General features: G+C 38.8%; 1 protein-coding gene across 1 annotated transcript in view; it reads left to right on the top strand.

The window, feature by feature from the left end:
- The window catches only part of CFDP1 (craniofacial development protein 1), a 161,818-nt gene that overhangs the window by 126,947 nt on the left and 22,725 nt on the right, over positions 1-12,146 (top strand). The window lies entirely within an intron of this gene.

The following is a 12,146-nucleotide window of genomic DNA, read 5'->3' as shown; positions in this document are numbered from 1 at the left end:
AAAATGAATGCTAAAAATTGCCTTGACATGTTAAAAGGGAAAAAGTAAAATAGTGTTTTAAAAAATATTGTAAAGATAAATAATTTTGAATGAGTTAAGAACTATGATTAATATAATGACTGACCTCAGTTCTGAGGAACTCATGATAAAATATGTTATCCACTTCTGGACAGAGAATCAATATTTGGACTCAAAATACAGATTCAAACATATTTTCTTTTCTCTTCTTCCTTTTCTTTTTTTTTTGTGGAGATGCATCTGATGTGGGAAATGTTTTGTTTGATTTTATGTTGTTTTTCTCGTCTTCTCAATGAGTAGGAAAGGGGAAGGTGGGAGGAAGAGAATTGAAAATAAAATAAAATTGAATTTTTTAAAAAAGGAATGCTAGCCAATTCCAGCAGGTTTCATTGAGGGTAGCTGGCTTATTCCTTTCCATAGAGGAAATCATACATATATATATATATACACACACACATACATGCAGCAAACAAGAAAGTACTTATTAAGCACTTTCACTAGTACCATGTTAATCACTAGACATACAAATATGATCAAGTGATATAGTTCCTACCCTCAAGGAACTTATGTTCTAATGGGGAAGACCATACATAAAGAACAACCTGGTGAATAGATGACCAGGAAGCGGCTCTGGAGGCCCAGCTTTAGGCAGGATGTGGTGAGAACAATATATCTGAGCCAAGGGACCAAGGGCAAGGAGTCCTGCTGGGGAAAAATGAGGATAACAACTAGAGAGCAAAAGGGATGGTAAAGATGTGGCCACAAAGCAGCGTGGATTCCTGATCTCTTCTAAAAAAAAAAAAAAAAAGTGAAAGCAGAAGACTCAAAGGTAGAACCTAAGATTCCAGGGAGAAAGAGATGGTGACAGTGATTAGAGAGTGGCCACAGCCTGTTTTAAATCAAGGTGCCCTGCTGGGACAAAGCAAAATAAATATTTCTGATCTGACTAGAGACTTTTGTTCTGTCTGGGCTAGATCCTCATGTATTTTACATTTATTTCATTTTTATATTCTCTGATTTTGCAAGGAGATGCTTGAGTTCTAACCTGGAATCAAAGATAGTCAGAGAGCAGGAGGTTAAAGAAAATATGCTAGCTCCTTAATCCACATTTAGTCAGATGGACTGGAAAAGCTTTCAAGAGGCAAGTTGATTTTCTTTGCCACATGCGTTGCTTCCCAAGTTAGCTTCCAGTTGAAAGATTTTGCTCATTGCTCAGGATTATATCTGGTGCAGGGGGTTTCTTCCAGGCAGAATTTAATTTGATATAGTTGTAAATTTTTCTTTGTAAAAGGCATGCTAACATTTGCAAGCTTTTTAAGTAGAGCTGCTGTGGACAGCACACCAAATTTCTCCTATAAAGAGGGTCCTTGGGAGTCCTAATCCTTTCTCATTTTCTCTTGGCTGCCGCTATAGCCACTCTCTGGATTTTGGGGGAATCCCAGATAGGGCCAGTGGTACAAAAGGGCAATAAACAGGATCCTCTTGTGAGCTCTTTACTCATGTGCTTCACATGAGAAAAAATGCCACTATGGGCTGTGTTAAAATATACTCTTAGAAATGTAAATATCTTGTTTTCTAGGATAATAGATTGTTTTCTTCAGCTGAATCTGATCACACTGATTTCCCAAATTAAACTAACTACAGAAAAGAGGGTACCCCCCCTCTCTCTGTCTCTCTCTCTTTTTTGAGATACAGTCTCTGTTCCCATTAAATCATTTTTGCTTAGGAGGTTCACACTTGCTTAATACTTTAGAAGGAAAAAAATAACCTTTCCATTCTTGCAGAGGGGGATATACAGTGCAGAAAGAAACTAGAGCAAGGGCAGACCATGATGTGATATTTTCCCTTTCCCAGGGTATGTCAAAGCCAGATTGAGTGGGATGAGGACAGAGAATGGAACATGAACAAGTTTCATTTCCTGCAGGTCTATTGGGTGATGACTTTAATTTGACACAGATGCCAGGCATGTCCTTGGACTTCTCATGAATATATCATTGCCAAGTCTGTTTGCGGTGCTGTGCAAAGGATGTGTATTTCAGAAATATTCCACATAGCATCCACCCCAAAGCCTACATTTCTTATCTCTTTTCTTGTCATTGTCCTTCAGACTCTGGAGGGAATGTCTCATTGTAACTTTGAAGCTACACCTCCTACTTGAGGACCTTCCAGGCACTTGTACTTCCGAATCTCTTTTATTTAACTCAGCTCCCCTAGCCAGGTCAGACTGACCTTGGTAAATAACAGATGGATCCAACAGAGGCAACAAATTAGTGGAGAGAATCTTATCTAGTTGTATATGACAGAGGAAAATAATTCTCTTTCAAAACCATTTTAAAATATTCATTGTAATATTCAAATACTCCACAGGATCTGTGACTCTATCCTTGGGATATTACCCCCATTGATAGGGACCATAATGCAGACCTTGATCTTGCTTTGTGACCAGCTTATTTTTTCCCATCATTCATTTCTCTACTGACATCTTTTATCCCTTTTTTTTTTTTTTTTTAAAGTCCTCATTGGTTATAGAGTATAACCTATTTACACCCATCATATGCCTCTGCCTTGCCCTCTGGATGATATTCATTTTTAGTCTTTAGTTACTATTTTGTCCCTATCTCACAGCCACACAATAACCCATATTCATTGTAACCACCTTTAATTTTCAAATTCTTAAACTCTGCTTCCCCATATCCTTCCAAAATGATCCCATTGGTGTTCAGGTTTCTATGCTTAGCGTCAGAATACTAACTCACGGATAATCAATCATTTGTTCAATTCTGATTTTCATTTACACAAAGACAGGGGATTATTATACTATTATATTTAGGTGCAGGTGGACTCTCCCTCCAGATTAGCCATCGATAGGCTAACACTTAAGGAACCCTTTTGAATTTCTGGAATACACTTTTACTCTGAAATTCATTTGCTTTTTATTACTGTTACATTAATGAATGGCAAAAGACTAGGTAGAGATGTTTAATGACTGCCAAAGGAGTAATAATTTGTCTTCTTGACATTAAATGCAATTAATTCTTCCCCCTTTCTTGCTATTCAAATAGGCAAGGCATATAATTCTGAAGGGTTCACTGATTAAATTTTAATGTCCTTTGTTTGCTGTCATTTAGTACATACTCAATGACTCTGAACTTTACTTGATTTTCTCCTAGAAATTTATTTTAATAAAATCAAAATTTAGATATCAGCTACAGAGCAATCCTAATGGGGTCAGTCTTTCTTGGAACTGAGCCATGTTCCGTCAGATCACATCACCTCAGGAACAGAACTTTCTTATGCTCTGAAGAATACTTGTTGGCTCCTCCCAAACTGATAATAGTGTCATTGCTCATCTTCCTGAAGTATTTCTCAATCCATTTCATATCTGTGTGCAAGCATTTCTGAAGCCTTGTATGCATTTCCCCTGGTATATGCTTAATCTTTGTTGAAGGATTGAATGTGGTATGTGCTAGAAGCCTCCTCATGAATCCTCGAAGGATGAGGAAACAGCCTTAAAGCTTGTCAGGTGATTTGCCAGAGGTCACCCAAGCAGTAAATGACTGAGGAGGGCTCCCATTCAAGTCCTCAGAGTCCAAACCCAGAGCACTTTTGTGCAGAAGCACTATCTTCCCTGGACGCTATGGTCAGAATAAACCATTCTATCTCTATGAGGTCTGAGTAGGCCAGAATTTTTCATGTTCAGCATTTATAGCCCTGGTGCCAGTAACCGACTTTGCTATTCCTCATGAGTAACTTCCTGTCTCTTGTGTCTGTGTCTTTCTTCAGCCTGATCCCTCCTTTCCTGTCCCACCCTCCAGATTCACTTCCCTTTACCTGGAATTCCCTCCCTTTTTGCTGTGTCTTCTAGAACCTCTAGCTTCCTGAGGAATTTAACCCCAGCAGCCATCCATCCATGAGGCCCTTCTTCATCCTTTCATCCACTAGCACATACCCACATCACTTTTCATTTACTTCACTTATCTGTATACCAGTCATCTTCATTGGTAGATTATCTCCTTAAATGAAGGTAGAAACTGTCTTATTTTGTTCTTTGGATCTCCAAAAGCAAGCATTGGGTCTGGAACATAATAAATGCTTAATAAAGACTTATTAATAGACTGAGTGATGAAATCCATGAACCTGGAAATATGTAATTGATGCCGAGTGAAGGAAGCAGCCTAGGATAATGGAATAAATAAAAGCCAAATAATATTATCTTTTTTTTAATGGGATTACTAAATTATTAGATGGGAAATGCTGTGGATATAATTGACATAGATTTTGATATTCTTACTCTTCTTGTGAAGAAGATGGAGAGATAGGGATCAGAGGATCATACCATCAGATGGATTCAGAACCAGGCTCAAAGAGTAACTATTCAGGGTCTGCTGTCATTGTGGCAGAAGGTCCAATGGATCTGTGGCCCAGGCAGTTGGGCTTGGCCTGATGCTGCTTAACACTTATTTCTTCCCTGACTTCCATCAAGGCATGGTTGCCCTGCTCATCAGATCCAAAAGGATGTTGGCAGGTTGGAGCCCTGGAATTAATCTAGCAAGAAGAAATTGATTAGGGGTAAATTAAAAGTCTTGCCCAAAAGAGTGATCTTCAGGAGCACAAGATGGGGAAGGTGTAGCTAAATAGCAATTGTTTCTGCAAGAAATCTGTGGGTTTTATGGTGTCAGCAGTTAGGTGTGGCAGCATTCAGTGGGCCACAGCTTCCAGGAATGCAGAGATGACAGTTCCCTTGCCCCATCTCTTCCTCTGACTTTTCCAAATACCCCTATTTATAACTAGGAAAAACAGTCAAACAAAATTAACTGACATAGCTGCTGTGTCTCATACAATACAATTTTCAGAACTCACATTCCCTCATCTCTAAGAGGAATAGTTGGGAACCAAAATGGTTATCCTCCATAGTCTGAGTTCATAGCATTTTGGGTATTATTTTCACTTGAAGAATCACAGAATCTGAGAGTTGGGAGGGACCTTACTGGCCATTTCATTCACTACATCCATTATAAACCCAACGAGGAGCCCCTGTTTGTTACCAAAAGAGGGTAGCCACCACCTCTCAAGGAAGCTTAATTTTGACTTTCTGCAGCTTCAGCCCAATAACTTCACTGTACCCACAGAGGGCCGACAAGAAATCTGGAGCTCAGGCTCCAGCCACTGAGTCTTTTGTAGGAGAAACATTCCCAGTTCCTTCAACAGATCCTCAAATGTCCTGATTGCCTTCCTCTAGATAAACTGACAGTTTATCCATCTTATTCTTTAACTCTGGTGCTAGGAACTGAACACAGTGCTCCAGATGAGGTCAGAGGAAGACAGAGGGCAGGAGGATGGTCATCCCTGCATTCCTGGAAGCTGTGGCTCTTTGGGCTGCCACATCTCCCTGCTGACAAACCCACTAAAACCCCCAGATCTCTTGCACAAACTGCTATTTAGCCATACTTTCCCTATCTTGTGCTTGTGAAGGTGTCTTTTGGGCCCAAGTGCAAGACTTGACATTTACCCCGCTGAATTTCTTCTTGCTAGATTCATTCCAGTGCTCCAGTCTGTCAAGGTCCTTTTGGATCCTAGCTCTGTCATCACTGTGTAAGGGATTCTTTCTAGCTTAGCTGCCATCTGCACATCTGATGAGCAGGGCAGCCATTCCTTGATGCAAATCAGTGAAAAAATGAGTGTTAAACAGCACCTGGCCAAGTCCAGCTATCTGGGCCACAGATCCACTGGAGACCTTCTGCCACAGCAGACCCTGAACAGTTACTTTTTGAGCATGGTTCTGAATCTCATCTGATGGTATGAACCTTTTGATCCGTATCACTCCATTTTCTTCACAAGAAGAGCATGAATTATTTTGTCAAAACTTTTCTAAAATCTAGGTCAGTGATACCCACACATTTCCCCATTTATCTAACCTAATAATCCCATCAGAAAAGGAAATAAGTGAATCTGGCATGAGCTATTGTTGGAGGAATCTGCTGGCCTTTTGTCGTTATAACAGCTTCCTTTGCTCAGTGTTCATTGTTCTAGAGTTTGGCACTAATCAAAGTCAAACTTGCAGGACATTAAGAGCAGCTCTTCTCCTTTATTTGGAAATTGGTTCATTTTTCCTTCTCTCATCTTTTGGGGGATCCCACCCCTTTTCTATCACCTTTCAGATATCCCAGTGACTATAATCGTATCTGCCAGTTCCTTCAAGAATTAAGGATGTCACTGGGCCAAGTGGCTTGAATTCATTAAGAGCAATTGAATGTTTTTCTTCCCTTACTTATCTTGGGTGTCAACTCTCTTAGTCTTTTTTGTTCTATTGGCTTGGTTGCTCTGCTATGCAGAGAAAACAGAAGCAGCCTCAGAACTGGGCAACTCTGTCTTCTCTCAGTTGTCACTTATCTTCCCATGCATCTCAAACACAGGTCTGCTTCCTTCTTCGATCCTCTTTTTTCCCCCACTAGAGCTATTTTTAAAAACTTTTTGTTATCCTTGCCTTTCTTGCCAATGTCAACTCATTCTGAGTTTAACGTTTCTGATACTATAATTATAGAACTATACTAGTCATTCTCTTGCCTATCTTGTTTCCCTTGCACATTTCTTGGTGACTTTACATCTACATTGTTGCCTCATACAAATCCCATTTTTCCTCATCATGAAAATTGTTTCCCTTTATGTCCTTGGAATTTCATTCTTGAGAATTTCCCATTACTCCTGGGCTAACTTTTAGTAGGCAGAGACTGTTTGACCTTTGTATTTGTATTGAAGCACCTGGCACATAATGGGCATTTCATAAAAGCTTGTTGATTAGTTAATTGATTGATTGGCAATCCATTCTCTTGTCTTTGGGCTTTTTATGAATTACCATAAAAACTTAATCAAGTGGGACAGATGTTTTGACTTGAGTTTTGCTCTTTATCCTCATAAATATGTGCTCTATACAGAGAAATATCTGGGAGAACAATAGTACTGACTCGGCCATAGCACTGACTTTCAGAAAGTGTTCTGTAAATCTGTGTTCCCTCTATAAGCTACAGTAAGAAACAACTGCCTCGTAAACAAACGACAGATACTAGGGTGATTACATTGCTTTTCCAAAGGACTTTTGTTCTAAATCCTCAAAGGTCATCTCCTCTAGGGAGGCAGGGTTGTATGGGGGAAAGAACATATCAGACTGAGAGTCAGAAAGACTGGGCTCTACTGTTAAACTAGCCATGTGATCATGGACACGTAGTCTTCTCACCCTTTTGGCTATGATATTCCATGTGTCCAGGATCTAAAATGGGTCTTTCATTTCATTTTATTTTTTTTATTTTATTATTAAAGCTTTTTATTTTTAAAACATATGCATGGATAATTTTTCAGCATTGATCCTTGCATAGCCTTGTATTCCAAATTTTCCCCTCCCTCCCCTCACTCCCCAATGTCAAGCAATCCAATCTATGTTATACATGTTAAATGTATAACATGAAATCCAATATATGTAAACATATTTATATAATTCTCTTGCTGCACAAGAAAGATCAAATCAAAAAGGGAAAAAATGAATAAGAAAACAAAATGGAAACGAACAACAAAAAGAGTGAAAATGCTATGTTATGAGCCACACTCAGTTCCCACAGTCCTCTCTCTGGGTGTAGATGGCTCTCTTCATCACTGATCATTGAAACTGGCCTCAATCATCTCATTGTTGGAAAGAGCCATGTCCATCAGAATTGATCATAGAATAATATTTTTGTTGCCTTGTACCATGTTCTCTTGGTTCTGCTCATTTCCCTCAGCATCAGTTCATGTAAATCTCTCCAGGCCTCTCTGAAATCATCCTGCTGGTCATTTCTTACAGAACAGTAATATTCCAGAGCATTCATATACCATAATTTATTCAGCCATTCTCCAATTGATGGGCATCCACTCAGTCTCCAGTTTCTGGCCACTACAAAGAGGTTGCCACAAACATTTTTGCATATGTAGGTCCTTTTTCCTCCTTTAAGATCTTTTTGGAATATAAGGCCTCTCATTAAAAAAAAAAACAAAAGTTAGGAAAAAGACATTCCATAACCTTCATCAGCAACCATACTCAGCATCCTTATAATCCCTTGTTGTTGTTGTTATTGAGTAGTTCAGTTGTGTCCAGCTCCATTTCTTTGGGGATTTTCTTGGCAGAAATACTCTAGTGGTTTGCCATTTCCTTCTCCAATGTATCCCCATTTTACAGATGAGAAATTGAGTCAAATAGAGGTTAAATAACTTGCTCCACTAGTAAGTGTCCAAGACCAGGTTTGAACTCAGATCTCCCTAATTTCAGGCAGAATGCTCTGTCCATTGCACCACAAAGCTGTCCCTTATTGTATCAGTAAAGTTATTGTTTTTAGCACCTGACATCATGACTGTTTTTCTAAGTCTTGTTCCCCTTATAGTTATAAACAGTAGAAGCCAGAACATCTCTAAGAACCATGGAACAGTATAGAGTTGATTTGGAAAATAACAGTATCAGAGAATAGGGTCTGTGGTAACACTGCAGATCAGGAGAGAGCAAAGTAATCAAATGGGAGAAATTCCCTTACAATCAACAACTGTTCAATTTGGGAGTTTGTTTTTCATAATAAAGGCACTTATTTCAAATAATTACGTTGCCACAGATTCTTTTCCTTGCCTACAGGACTTAAAAAGAAACAGACCAGATTAGTAAAGGAGCAAGCTTTGCTCTAATCAAATAAGGGATAGTACTGCCTATTTCTTATTTTTTAAGTCTTTTAGGCATATTGCGTTGTTTTTGTTTATTTGCTGGTTTGGGAGCTTATGTTTGCTTTCTTTGGGTGGTTGGCATTCTTAAAGGCTCAAGGAGGCCAGACAGAGGTTGGGAGCTGTGAATGTGGAAACCTGCACACGCTGACAGGCTCCAAGTTCTGAAAAATGGGCAGCGTGGAAGAGGGAAGGATATTCTTGGAAATCACTGTGATATAACTACAAAAACTATCAAGAAAAATGATCATTTAATTGTGGAAATGTGTATGGAAAAATTGCACATGTTTAGTATATTGGATTGCTTGCCATCTGGGAGGGGAGGAGAGAAGGAAAAAAGAATTTGGAACACAAGATTTTGCAAGGGTGAATGATGAAAATTACCTAGGCATATGTTTTGAAAATGAACAGCTTTAATAAAAAAAATAAAATGTAGTCATAAGAAGAAAAAGAAAGAAAGAAAAAGATCATTGGTGGCTTCAGAGGCTGCAATTTTAAATTGTGGGAATGGAAGCCAGATTGCAAGGGGCTGAGAAATAAGAAGGAGGTGAGAAAGTGGGGGTAGTTTTTTTTTTCCTTTTTTAAATTTACTGCTTATTTTTAGCATTAATTTTTTTATGTTAAGTTTCCAAAATCTCTTTCCCTCTAACTCCTCCCCAACCATTGAGACAAGACAAGCAAGATATCAGCTATATGTGTGAAATCATGCAAAACATATTTCTATGTTAAACATGTTGTAAGAAAATTAAAAATAAAAATTATACTTCAGTTTGCATTCAATTCATCGATTCTTTCTCTGAAGAGGGATAGTAGTTTTCATCATGAGCCTTTTGGAATTGTCTTGGATCATTATATTAATCAAAAAATTGAAATGTCATGACTGAGAAGGTTGATAAAAGGGATGGACTTCTCAGTGAGGAAGGTGATGAGTTCTAGAGCAGTTCTAAAATACAAGAAAAGGAGTACCCTTCTAAGCAGGGATTGGGCCATTGCCTCTTTGGTGACTGAAACAGAGGAAGAGAGAGTGGGGAATACTGCTGAAGTCATTTGAAGCATAAGGGTGGGGAGAAAAAGCTCTCAGTGGATAGAATCAGATTTTTCCAAGGCAGTAACTGAGTAAAAGTTAGCAGTCTTGATAGTGGGATGCCATGGTACTATACAAGTTCTTAATAGCTCAGAACTCTCCTCTTAGAGTCTGAGACCTCAATCCTTGCCTTGTTTTAATGTACTGTACACATTGACCATTTGTTTCTCCTGATAGTGAATGACATTGAAAGCAGAGAGCTTGCCATCTATGTGAAAACATTAACAATTTAATCCCTTCTGTTTACTCATAATTTTTGAACAAATGAGATTCTATTCCTAAATAATGCTTTTTTTTAGACAGGATACCTCAGAGTGGTATATTTAACGTAGGAAATATGCATCGTGGGAAATTTGTTTAAAAGATACCCTTTAAATGATTCTGCCAGCACACGTGATAGAATACATAGACATATGTCTCTGTCACAGCCATCTTCTTGCTAGACTGAAGCAGCCAGAACAAAACATATGTAAAAATTGATTCTACATCCTTCTGAAAACTTAAAGTGGGAAGTTATATGACCTGCAGCTTGGAATCATATACCTGGAACCCAGCATCTGGAGCTCAAAAACCTCCAAGGGACCAGTGTGCCATGTTCTAAAAGTAAACTGCTGATCTCTTTGTCACAATAACACATTCATGCTGTAAGTCTCCAGACCGTACCTATAAACATGTCATCTTCCTTGATTTAGCGTCAAATAAATGGCAGGTTATTTTTCTTTGGAGACTCACAAATTAAAGAAGCATAAACCATCTTAATGACCAAGTAAAAACAGAATGGGAAGCTTTCTCAAAAAGTACAGTCAAATAGGTGAATTTTGTAGGGTGAAAGAGGATTATTTTTTTCCCCCATTCTTGGGAGTCTTCTCTCTGCTCTGTAGCAAAATTATTTTCTCCTGGGCTTTTCAAAATGATTTGTTGAAAAGATGTTTCCTTAGCAGGTGCAATAGTATAAGGATTTTGGAGGAACTACAGGCTGTGTGTGGGCGTTATTGAGTAGCATGGCCATGTTGAAATCTGAATAAATTGGCAAACCCTTTCAGGATAAGTGGGAATTTGCAGAAAGTGCAAAAATTAGGGTTCACTTGCCCTGTAGGAATCCCTAGATTCTTATTTATTTAGTTAGCAATGAGCTGGACTCTTATGGTTGTCTATTTGAGTGTCTGTTATGTGCAGAATCCATAGCTCCCAGCCATTCATTTGGGAAGATCTAATTGGAAAGCTGGAACAGGAAACATAAAGCAGCCTCTTACTTCAGAGTAGGTACCCTCTCATCCATACAGTCATTAGTCACATTCAGACAGCTATCTTTATTTCTGTTGAGGGCCCCACCTTCCTCCAGACTCAGGTATCAGTCTGGGCATTAGCATCTATTCCTGCCCCTTTTCTATCCCCCATGTCCATTCAGTTACCTAGATCTGGCCATTTCTGTCTCCACAACATTTTTCAAATCCAACCTCTTTTCTCTACTCATGGGTGTCCACCTCAGTTCAGATCCTGGCTACCTCTCTCTTATATTGTTACACTGGTTCTCTAATTGATTGCTCTTGCCTCAAGTGTCTCCCCTCTCCAAGGTCATTCTTCACACAGCTGCCAAAAGGGTTTTCCTGAAAGGCTAGGTTTATGTAACTCCTTTATTCAGTAAATTCACATAGTTCCTGTTTCTTCTAGGCTAAAATATAAAGTCCTGCATTTATCCCTTAACGTTCTTCACGACTTAGCTCCTTCCTTATGCTTTCTTCCCTGTCAGTCATATGCTCTATAATCCATCTAAACTAACCTCTCCTCTCTTTCTAACACATGACACTCCATCTCTGTGGGCATGGCTTTGCACTGACTCTGCTTCATGCTGGTAATACACTCCCCCATACACACACCTGCTTATATAGATCCCCTTTCCTCCTTCCTTTAAGATGCAGCTCAACAAATGCTGTTATTCCAGTTTTGCAGATGAGGACACTGAGGCAAGTAGACTCACAAATTAAGTGTCTCATATAAGTGGTGAGCTTGTCCATACAAATCAGTGTAATAATTTATCATTAAACAATACTACCACACACACAAAAAAGATGTAGCTCAAGTGTGAATTCTGAGACCTTTCCAAATTCTTTAACCTCCCCTTTCCTAGTTGCTATCCCCATTGTTTCCCTCTTTAACTGCACCCCATTCATTCATTATATACTTTTAGAAGTACCTGCACTCACTTTATTCCTCAGGAAAATATAAGCCACTAGAAATCAGTGTTACTTTTTTGGTTTGTTTTTATATCCCCAGCACTTTAATTTTAGAAAATGTATAGTAGGGAAAAGGAGCT

Source organism: Sminthopsis crassicaudata, chromosome 2 (genome assembly GCF_048593235.1).
Source record: "Sminthopsis crassicaudata isolate SCR6 chromosome 2, ASM4859323v1, whole genome shotgun sequence".
Taxonomy (NCBI): domain Eukaryota; kingdom Metazoa; phylum Chordata; class Mammalia; order Dasyuromorphia; family Dasyuridae; genus Sminthopsis; species Sminthopsis crassicaudata.
Note: the sequence above shows the minus strand (reverse complement) of the source record. Positions and strands in the feature narration are given on the sequence as shown.